Source organism: Schistocerca cancellata, chromosome 8 (genome assembly GCF_023864275.1).
Source record: "Schistocerca cancellata isolate TAMUIC-IGC-003103 chromosome 8, iqSchCanc2.1, whole genome shotgun sequence".
Taxonomy (NCBI): Eukaryota; Metazoa; Arthropoda; class Insecta; order Orthoptera; family Acrididae; genus Schistocerca; species Schistocerca cancellata.
The window spans coordinates 427,644,326-427,656,671 of NC_064633.1; the positions used below are offsets into that span (position 1 = coordinate 427,644,326).

The window sequence follows — 12,346 nt, forward strand, 5'->3', positions numbered from 1 at the left end:
ATTTTAATGCACCTCTGCCGCAACATGAAATCCAGCTGTCTGTATTTCCTTCTGAAGAATACGTTTTTATAAACATTGAAACCATGGGAAAGGGATTTTAATAATCCTTCCAATTTGCAACTGATTGGCTGTTTGCTATTTCGAAAACAAGATTTCATTCTAAGTTACTGCTTCAGCCATGTACAAAATTTGCGCTAATCTTTATTTAAAATATGTACCAATCTGAAGAGGTATCTGTATGACTCAAATATTTGCCCTCCAGATGGAATGTCACACACGATGTGAATACAATGTCCCAAATTACTCTGTTGTATACTCTCGACACATCAGGTGCCTTGTACGAGCAGGAGTTCGCAAATTGATAATTCTGATGTAAGATGCCAACGGATGGAATTGAATACGAGGCAGTATGAGGAGTTGAATGAGCAGCAAGAAGTATGTAAACTGCTGTCCTGTAATTTGTCGTTCTTTATGTGCCCATAGAGCAAAGTCAAAGCTTCTGAGCAGTCTCTTCCTAAAATTTGCTGGCTAATTTTCATGCCACAGATGTTTATAACATCTGTGATAAATTCACTGCATCTCGTACAACTTGAATATCTTATCATCGACACACGTGTCAGTAACATCGATAGTATATCAATGGAATGCTGCTGTGAGATCGTATTTGAGAAAATATACTTATAAAGGGAACCAGGAAGGATATAACACGATACAAGGTGACCTGCATTCCCAATACAAGAATCGTGAGGCTATTTTATGACATTGTTCGACACAGTCTTTCTGCCACAATAAACACATGAACGTTTGTGTTGTATAAATGTATTGACAATATATGTGACGCAGACGATGTATTACCAAAGAGTAAGTTGTGATTTAAGCAGAGAACGAATGTAATAGAAATGAAGGAAGAAATTTGTAAATGTTTAATAAATGCAGTTCATTGCTGCGATTAGAAGAGATCGGAAAACAAAGGGCTCAACAACGTTTTCAATATGAAGTTTACCATACCAAAGAATTAGAAGAGCTAGTTTTGGATATGTTGTACAAGCTTACCATGACCGTCCATAAGGTCATTTCATATTTTGGCGTTTTGTGGAACAAACCATGACTATGGAGAATGTAGTATCATATAACAACACCAGCCTATTGGCGTACCACAGTAGACATTGGAATTGCAAATTTTCGTTCAGCGCTGGTAGGGTCATGTGGGAATGTGGGATCCAGTAGACCCAATGGAGAACGCCCACTGAGCCATGCCTCTGGCTCTGTACCATGAAAACCCTCTGCTGCAGCAATACAGGAGGGCCGGCGGCAGCCACATATCCTACTTTAGCTCCACCATTTTGATATGAGTCACTGCGCAGAAGCAGCACAGTCACAGCTCCAACTCCATTTGCTTGTGCTTACTTCAGGGAGCCTCATCATTGTTGACGTTGTGATAGCTGGAACCTGTTTCTTGCTGGATTATTTGTAATCATTCTTCATTCGCTTGGAGAAATACTAGATAAGTATATCTTCTGTTTGTTGTGTTAACTTGTTCACTAATCATTTCTGCTACTGTTATGATGCCCTTCGACGGCACTCTGTAACCCATCCCTCCTTACCATTGTGTACAAAGTCGTACACAACTCTCATGACTCGTGTGTTCCACAAAAGGCCAACAACATCCTGGCAAACAAAACTTTCTAGTATTTGGCACTCATATTTCCGAAAGCTTAATGAACCATCTACGAAGGAGACTTTAACAAATGCTCTGAGGAAAATGAAGCCCTCTAGTAGGATCGATAGAGATAGATACATAGATTCCAAACGTCAGAGAAGGCCTGCCTAGTTAATATTACTCAAATCTAATATTTGCGCTAGTATTGCATGGGACAGGGAAAGAGTTGTACGGAACTGAAATCATCAAGAACAACATGAATCAGTAAGTGACAAAGACTGATTGTAACAGGAGTTTAGGTAATATACAGAAACAAAGGAAACAGTCATATAATCTTAAAACAAGGACATTAGAGTTATGAGTCAACAGTATAGAGAATAAATCTGTGCCAAATGGGATAGATTGGAGCAATTAAATACTATAAATTTTATATTAATTAATTTCTGTATTAATTAAACTGCTGAGAAAATCGTACATCCTCATAAGTGTTATTTATTCAACAAACATTCTTCCACGTTTTCTGTAGTGTACAAGAGAAGAGAACATTTTAATGGTTGCACAGAGGAGTCTGTGAGTGCCCAATAAATATAGCTAGGAAAATATAAAAACACCAATGGCCCGATCTCAACAGAAAATGAGTAGCAGAATTTGTAATTGAAGTATGATACATCAGCGAAAGCAATCGCATGAAGGCGTAGAGACTATCTAAAAAAAGAGATGGAAGCTGCATAGGAGCAGAAACAAACATGCAAAAAGAAACATATGAGAAGTCGCAAGATTTCTACATCATCTGGTACTGGTATACTAGCCTTTGATCATCAGCTTCTCCTCCTCAGTAAAGCTGGGCAGGCGTGACCTGGGTCGACCCTCGGCTCTGCTGTTGTTGTCCACACGTTCCCGCACCACGGCCGGGTAGTCGCCGTCGATGTAGATAGGGTTCGCGAATAGGCCCAGCTGCAAGGTGATCATAATGCAGCAAGTGCTTGAAGCCAAACCAGAGAATCTGAACAAAGAAAATGTCAAAGTGGGCCACGGAAACAAGGTGTCTGGGCTACAAGTACACCCAAAAACTAATTCTTATAACGAAAGGACGTTTAATGCTGCTGGGCAAATATGAAATAGATAGAGACACTCTCAAAGATGTGATTCTCACTCTTTTCTGAACAGCGCTAAGTCGCATAGCGCATGTGCACCAATGACAGAGAAACCTATCTCGACATGCTGGCGAACTATGCAGTTTCACTTATGCTTCCCGATGTCATTTTCAAGTAGGATGTTGCGCCCCCCCCCCCCCCTCTCCTCCCCACCCAACCCCCAACCACCCTCCCATGATCATGGGGTTGTTACCACATTTCCATATGAGTCGTTTCTCAATCTGACTCTGCTGGATTATAATGCATTAATGCATGAGGGTTTATCAAGGACTCAGCATACATAACTGGGGTTATGCTAGATTGCAGACAATGGCTCTACGTATTAGCAGAGAACATAAAACCTGTCATGATTACGAACATGTGACGAGAGTGGAGTACCTTTCCGATGTCTGTCAAACAACAAATGCTGCCCACTTTAAATATACTAAAACCCTTTATTATTTTGTACGAGATAGTAACACGAGGATATGAAATTTTGTTCACTATTTTTACTTGCATAAGCAAATTTATCCCTAGAGAGGGTCTCCAAAATCTCTGTTGAACTGTTTTATATTTTTAGCTCTGTCCACAACTGATGTCATGTCAAGATCTTTGCTTTTATTATGCCTATGTGGACCCAAAATAGTCTTCAATCATTGTTTAAATCATTTGAATTGAGAGTTGTCTGTATACAAGGTGATTCACAGGTCCTATTACAGGCTTATAAGGGTTGTAAAGGGGCTTTGTGAATAAAGCCTTGATGATTAAGCCGTGTCCGAAAATGTACTGTCTGAAAAATAAGTTTTGAATATAGGATCACTTTCAAATTTCCCATTTCACTATACACACATATAGGACGTAATGGGGTCTGACCAGCGCTCGTCTACAGGAGCACATGGCACGGACAATGTTTCGTCGCCAGCTTGTCTCCTACATAAAGTAGGACGCCCTCTTCACACTCGAGAGTCGGAGAGCCTGTGGTGCACCAGAGTACACTCTTCTAGCTGTGAGCTCGCCAGTTCCTTGCAGCCGCCGCTGAAGTGGGACGAAAATAGTATGTGGTGTCTAGGTCCCGGATTTTAATGACATTAAAACAGTGAAATATGCAGGCATTTACGACCTAAAACTTACATAAATATGACCTTAAAAAATAAAATAATTCTTTTCATAAGCTAATTTCTTGTTTATTTGGTCATACACCTTTCGACATAAAATTCACTTCCGAACAAACGCTTAGTACAGTACTTACTTTTTGGACAGTTTGAAGCTAACTAGCATTTATTTTTGAAATATTTGGTTGTGTGTGAAAAAAAGCAGTATACAGTGAAAACAATGACACCTATCCAAACAATTAAGCTACATTCTAACCACAGCACACCACTTGTTTAAAGTATTCCAAATTAGTTCACATGCCCTGTCAATCTTCAGTTTCTACACAGCTACACTGGATCTCAAGATGAATTTCTTAGATTTTCGCTTCTCACAGAAGAGCTTCTGTAAAGCTAGGAAGGTAGGAGACGAGGCACTGGTGGAATCAAAGGTGTGAGGGCGGGTCGTGAGTTGTGCTTGGGTAGCTCAGATGGTAGAGCACTTGCCCGCAAAAGGCAAAGTTCCCAAGTTCGAGTCTCGGTTCGACACACAGTTTTAATCTGTCAAGAAGTTTCATATCAGCGCACACTCCGCTACAGAGTGAAAATCTCATTCTGGAATATTTACCCATGTAATGACTACAGGAACTATCAGGATTGGGGAACAACTTCTCCGGTGATCACGATGTTTTCTTCCAAAACGGATATACAGGGTTACTACAAATGATTGAAGCAATTTCACAGCTCTACAATAACTTTATTATTTGAGATATTTTCAAAATGCTTTGCACACACATACAAAAACTCAAAAAGTTTTTTTAGGCATTCACAAATGTTCGATATGTGCCCCTTTAGTGATTCGGCAGACATCAAGCCGATAATCAAGTTCCTCCCACACTCGGCGCAGCATGTCCCCATCAATGAGTTCGAAAGCATTGTTGATGCGAGCTAGCAGTTCTGGCACGTTTCTTGGTAGAGGAGGTTTAAACACTGAATCTTTCACATAACCCCACAGAAAGAAATCGCATGGGGTTAAGTCGGGAGAGCGTGGAGGCCATGACATGAATTGCTGATCGTGATCTGCACCACGACCGATCCATCGGTTTTCCAATCTCCTGTTTAAGAAATGCCGAACATCATGATGGAAGTGCAGTGGAGCACCATCCTGTTGAAAGATGAAGTCGGCGCTGTCGGTCTCCAGTTGTGGCATGAGCCAATTTTCCGCGGGCTACGCGTGAAACTTGCCCGCACGCGTTCAACCGTTGCTTCGCTCACTGAAGGCCGACCCGTTGATTTCCCCTTACAGAGGCATCCAGAAGCTTTAAACTGCGCATACCATCGCCGAATGGAGTTAGCAGTTGGTGGATCTTTGTTGATCTTCGTCCTGAAGTGTCGTTGCACTGTTATGGTTCAAATGGCTCTGAGCACTATGGGACTCAACTGCTGTGGTCATAAGTCCCCTAGAACTTAGAACTACTTAAACCTAGCTAACCTAAGGACATCACACACATCCATGCCCGAGGCAGGATTCGAATCTGCGACCGTAGCGGTCGTGCGGTTCCAGACTGTAGCGCCTTTAACCGCTCGGCCACTCCGGCCGGCGTTGCACTGTTATGACTGACTGATGTGAGTGCATTTCAAGCACGACATACGCTTTCTCGGCTCCTCTCGCCATTTTGTCTCACTGCGCTCTCGAGCGCTCTGGCGGCAGAAACCTGAAGTGCGGCTTCAGCCGAACAAAACTTTATGAGTTTTTCTACGTATCTGTAGTGTGTCGTGACCATATGTCAATGAATGGAGCTACAGTGAATTTATGAAATCGCTTCAATCATTTGTAATAGCCCTGTATTTTTGTTATCTCCTCTTGCATGGACTCTCACTGCTTAAACAATGACTAAAGAGACGGATACAACAATGGAATTTTTATTGATTTTTGACATCTACAACGCCCTTTTGATTTTACCTTGTACTAAGGCATCTCTAAAAACGCTATGAGTCATCAGCACCTATTGTCATTTCTGCTGAGGTGTTGATTGATCTCTATGTCGGTTCTTCTTTCCGGAACCGTGCGACTGCTACGGTCGCAGGTTCGAATCCTGCCTCGGGCATTGATGTATGTGATGTCCTTAGGTTAGTTAGGTTTAAGTAGTTCTAAGTTCTAGGGGACTGATGACCACAGCTGTTAAGTCCCATAGTGCTCAGAGCCATTTGAACCCCCGTCGGTTATTCTTGCTACAAGGAAAATGGCGCTTAGCTGTTGAATCCCAGAAAACTATCGAAAAGCTTGTAGTGGTACACAGAGTTAAGCTAGTTAACGTCACGATGGCAGTCGGAGTTGAAGGGGGCACTTCACTGATAGTTTTATCATGTCACCTACGGAAGATGACACGACAGCTGAACGACATAGCCACTACTTTGTGCCGCGGAAGTTCATTACTACTCTTAATTTTTAAGAAATGAGTTGGATAATGTAATAACTACTCATGACAGGGAAGGGTCAAAGAGAGATATCAGCTGTCACTTTGTTATGCGACACTGCTGTTCAGATATCTTAGAGAAACCTGGTTCGTAATTTGAACAGAATTCATAAGATTATGAGTACTAGTTTCTGTGAAATAAACGTGCTTCTACTGAAAATAACATTACGGCAGCTAAATTACGTATAATTTCTTTTTTGCACGGAATGGATACATGATACAACCAAAAATGTGATTTAATTTCTCGGTAAAAATGTGGTTTAATTCCACGTCAAAAGTTTTTTTCCGATTGGTAATGGCCTGTTACGCTCTGTAGACAAAGAGCGTCAATTTACTAATTGTTACTCGCCTTTCCTTAATGAGTGGCTACAATCCCTTATCTCGTTGGCATAACCATGAACCTAACAGCATTTACTACGTCGAAAAAATGAGTAAAGTTTACTTACTACACAATCTCCTGAAAAATATCACCAGTCAGTCATATTTACTACACAATCTGTCAAAAAATATCATCTTTCAGTCATAATCTCACGTAGAGAGAAATAAAACCTCAAAACGAATTTCCCAACTACCAAAGTTTATATAACATCTACTTAAAATTGGTAATATCTCATACCATTGTAAATGTCAGATTATGCAGTATCACCCATTCCTGTTAAACGGATTATCGTGCTGACAAGACAGTGTTTGAGATCAAACATTTTATGGTGCGGTTCTCCTACCTGGAACTGAATCACACGTTCCTGAGCCTCCAGGGATTCCTCCAGGTCATCGTATGGTTCGAACCAGTCACAGTTTAGTGTGATACCGACTTTACCTGAAAAAAAAGGACGATAATTACCAATAAAGGCCAATGCACTACATTTAATGCTTTTTTTGTGTCAGAAAAAGGGAAAACAATGGTCGTATGAATGCAACGAGAGTAGGCTAGCTTTACAGTGCATGAATGTTAAACTTTATCGGAAACGGACTGGCATCCTATTACATAATTAAATTAATATCACAGAGTTTTTAGCATACTTGGAAGATGGGCGACAGCTTCGCTTCTGAAACATCAGTGGCATAATTAGGGTTATTAGCCCTGCCCGTAATGTTTTGTGTTGAGGGTCGGCAACCGCTGTGTGCTCGTTGCTAATGAGAAATCGGTGGAAGGTGGCCAGATCAGCCGTGGCTAATATTAAGCAGAAGCCTGACACAGGCATGAGTCTGTGTACACTGCATGTTTGCCGGTAGAGCCAACTATCAACTGCTTGGGTTAATGTTGCTACCAATTAGCAACCCGGGACTCTCACTACAATCACGGAACTACACGTACAGGTAGAAGAGTGGTGTCGAGGTGGTCACGCTTATAGCACTGTCCTGACGCGGTCTGCGTTGGACGGCGGTCTGGAGGTTCTTCATTGGCGGCGATGTTCAAAGAGCCTCTCGCGGCGCCAGCAGAAACCTTCGAGGCACCCGCTCTGGCAGTATCGATAGCCCACTATACTGTGAAATGTAACAGTGTAGCGTGGATAAACACGAAAGTGTTCAACAAATTTCGTGTTTCTTCGTTTTGGTATCAAATGCGATCAGATATTTTACTGCATACGACCTTCTGCCAGTCTCTTTCCCCGTCAAAGTACAAGGGCCAGTCAAATAAAAAGGAGACAAATGGAAAAAAAGTATACTATTATTTGAGAAGTAATGACCATGATTCTTAATACTTCTTCCCTAAAGAGAGACAAAGTGGTCAGTGCCTTCATGGAAAAATGTTTGCAGTTGCCTATAAGAACCATGACTGTATCCAGGTGTGCTCCCCTACGTCCGAATAAGATCGAGGGTCAGGAATGTCTTTCGTCGCTGATCAAAAATGTGAAAATCATTTGGGGATATATCGAAACTTTATGGAGGATGTTTAAAGGCCCCCCAGCGGAACTTCTGAAGCGTAATGGAAACAACCTGCCATAAAAATGTCTGTCACACATTCCTAAGGTTGCGTCGACTACGCTGACCATAATTTACAATGATGACGATTATGCATATAACATATTTTTATGAGGATTACGCAGTGTCGAGGCAAGCCATCATCTATGGTCAGCTGTCAGACTATATGCGAAAGCGTTTTACTGTTAATTGAAGCAAGACTTCAACTGTGATATATTCGACAGTTTAATGGCAAAGTGGAACATTTAACGTCAGGAAAGCTTGCTGTTTTATAAGTGTACTGCGTAATCATTATGCTGCTGGAAGATAACTGATAATGACATTGCGTTACACCAGCAAGCATATGTAAAGAAATATGTACAACGATGCAGCCAAGAAAAGAGTATAACAGCTGTTTTAGTTCTCTGTTTTTCTCTGTCTTCTGCTGCTTCCTTTTGCAATTGCAAAACATCTTCTGTGCCCATAAGATAGTTACACAATTTTAGTTATACAACGAATAAAACGATATTGGCTGGTCAGTTTTAAGTAAACGGCAGTACATATGTAGTAGTAAATTCTGAACTCTTTAATATGCTACCAGTTTCGAAGCTACATTACTTCTCTATGAGATCATGCGACAGAAATAGATGGGGAAAATTCATTTGCATGTGCTCATTGTAGGATCAAAAATAAGATAACCGGTGTTTGCAGATATCTGATAAACGACGTGATCGGTTCGTTCATTTACTGCTGAAGGTGTAGTGATGCGATGGATACAATATCCGAAGATACCTATGGTGTGTTATTCAGCAATTACAGGATGACTCAGCCGGCAGTTGTGGCCGAGCGGTTCTAGGCGCTTCAGTCTGGAACCGCGCTGCTGCTACGGTCGCAGGTTCGAATCCTGCCTCGGGCATGGATGTGTGGTCCTTAGGTTAGTTAGGTTTAAGTAGCTCTAAGTCTAGGAGACTGATGACCTCAGATGTTAAGTCCCATAGTGCTAGAGCCATTTCAACCAGGATGCCTCACAACTAACGCGAGAGCTGTGTCCGATGTTTGCGGGCAACCAATTCAGAGGAGGAAACCCCTGGCAGCTAATGATGTGGCCTTTCCTAGGACACTGACACGTGGCGTATCGCTTTGGCAAGCGTGCGCGCTCACACGTACACACACACACACACACACACACACACACACACACACACACAAACCTTACATTGAGGTAACAAAAGTCACGTGGTCCTCTTAATCTTGAGCCCGAGGTAGAGCAGCAACTCTACATGGCATGGACTGAACATGTGGTTGGACGTCACCTGCAGAAATATTGCGCCATGCTACCTCTACAGCCGTGCATAATTGCGAAAGTGTTTCCGGAGCAGGATTTTGTGCGCTAACGGGCCTTATCCAATAATGTTCATTGGCATTCGTGTGGGGTGGTCTGGGTGACCAGATCATTTACTCTACGTGTCCAGAATGTTCTTCATACACATCGCGGACTATTGTGGCTCGACGACATGGCAAATTGACATATAAAAAAGCGCACCATAAATAGCTGCCGGCTCTCGCGGTTCTAGGCGCTCAGTCCGGAGCCGCGAGACTGCTACGGTCGCAGGTTCGAATCCTGCCTCGGGCATGGATGTGTGTGATGTCATTAGGTTAGTTAGGTTTAAGTAGTTCTAAGTTCTAGGGGACTGATGACCACGGATGTTAAGTCCCATAGTGCTCAGAGCCATTTGCACCATTTTTTTGAATAGCTGAAAATTGTCTCCAAGTAGCCGAAGATCAATATTTCCAGTCAATGATCGGTTCAGTTGGAACACAGGGCCCAGTCTTTCCCTTGTAAGCACAGCCCACTCCATTATGGAACCACCACCAACTGAGACAGTGCCTTGTTGACAACGTAGGTCCATGGCTTCGTGTGGTCTGCGCCACACCCGAAACCGGTTCTTACCAACTGAAATCTGGACTCATCTGACCAGGCCACGGTTTTCCAGTCGTCTAGGGTCCAACCGATATGATTACGAGGGCAGGTAAGGTGCTGCAGACGATGTCGTGCTGTTAACAAAGGCACTCGCGTTGTTCGCCTGCTGGCATAGCCCATTAGCACTCTGCGGCACCGTCATAACGGATATGTGCTTCTTACGTTTCACATTGATTTCTGCGGCTCTGGTTCAAATGGCTCTGAGCAATATCATCTGAGGCCATCAGTCCCCTAGAACTTAGAACTACTTAAACCTAACTAACCTAAGGACATCACACACATCCATGCACCAGGCAGGTTTCGAACCTGCGACCGAAGCGGGCGCGCGGTTCCAGACTGACGCGCCTAGAACAGCTCGGCCACACTGGCCGGCTTTCTGCGGTTATTCCACGCAGTTATGTTTCTCTGTTAGCACTGAAATTCCACGCTGCTCTCGGTCGTGAAGGCCGTCGGCCACTGCTTGGTCTGGAGTGAGAGGAACTGCCTGAATTTTGATATTCTCGGCACATTCTTGACGCTGCCGATCTACGAATATTGAATTTCCTAACGACTTCGAAAATGGAATGTCTTACCCGTCAACTTCCAACTACCATTATACGTTTCAGTGTCCGTTAACGCCCGTCGTGCGGCCAAAATCACATCAGGCAACATTTCACATGAATCACGTGAGTACAAATGACATCTTGACCAATGCACTGCAAAAAAATGTTCTAATATGTGAGAAATCTTACGGGACTTAACTGGTAAGGTCATCAGTCCCTAAGCTTACACACTACTTAACCTAAATTATCCTAAAGACAAACACACATCCATGCCCGGGGGAGGACTCGAACCTCCGCCGGGACCAGCCGCACAGTCCATTACTGCAGCGCCCAGACCGCTCGGCTAATCCCGCGCGGCACGCACTGCACTTTTGTACATTATGTAAGGGCTACTGTTGCCATCTGTATACGGCCATGTCTCCATACCAAGACTTACGTCACTTCATCGTACAAAATAGCAGTATCGCGCCCTCTGATAAATTCAAGAAATGTTGCTGGTCGTAAGTACTACAACTAGCAATTTTAGTCTGATGATAATGGAGAGTTTGATCCTCAAATGTGCCATTCTTTCTAATAAAGCCTTTCTTCCCTTGTTGGGCTAAGTGCACTTGGAGAACATTAGAAGGCGGAGTTCTGAAAACACTTGTTGGTTGTAGCACGAGCGTCTGCATAATGTCAGAGAAGGAATGTGGCGCCTAATGAATGCTACCAGGATAATTGGGACGGAGTTCCTCATCAGTCCATAATTTCTGAAAACTGTGTGAATAAATATATTAAAGCACACTAACTGATTAATAGTTTCCGAACACATATTAATGAACGTTAATCTAGGGTGGGTCAACCCTTCGCCTTTATGACGGTTTTAACTCTGTTTAGGCACATACTTTGAGGTGCCAGAGAGTCTGGCAGTCCATTCTTCATCAACAGAGGAATTCTGAGAAGGCAGTGATGCGTCTTGAGCGAGTTCTAAGTTTCAACTCATCCCAAATGTGTTCTGTTGGGTTCAGATCGCGATCATGGGCTTGTTAATTCATTTTAGGAATTTCTTGAAGGAATACACTGACACTTGAGCGTATATATCGGTATATTCCCTGTGTACATTCTAGATTTGGGCTCTTACTCCATTATTGAATAAAATGCTAAATGCTGTAAAATGCAAATATCTGAAAATTTTTAAAAAAATCGAAATATCGGATGCAAGTTAGTATAAAATTACAAGCTATACAGTTTCATCTTAGACCAGTGACGTGTTTTGATGTAATGGTAAAAACGTGGTGAAATAAAATGGCATCCCGCACAGTACACAGGTAAATACGATAGTGGGATGAAATGTAAGGGCATATATTGTAATTTCATATCAGCCTGCCCCCGAAGGAATCATCGCTAGGTGTGTGGGTGGTGCGAGGCACGTTGGTCTCATGCTGATTAGGAGTCTGCTGCTGGGTGCTGTAGAGTGACGCCACCTGGCAGTGAATGATGGGAAAGGAGTGACTTTGTGTGATTACACACGCTCTACCCTGTTCTAAACCGCTGGTTGAGTCTGGGTTTGGTGAGGACCATACC

The 12,346-nt window shown here is 42.8% G+C and overlaps 1 protein-coding gene across 1 annotated transcript in view; it reads right to left on the minus strand.

The window, feature by feature from the left end:
- Positions 1 to 12,346, minus strand: part of LOC126095612 (myrosinase 1-like) — a 184,079-nt gene that overhangs the window by 151,118 nt on the left and 20,615 nt on the right. The window lies entirely within an intron of this gene.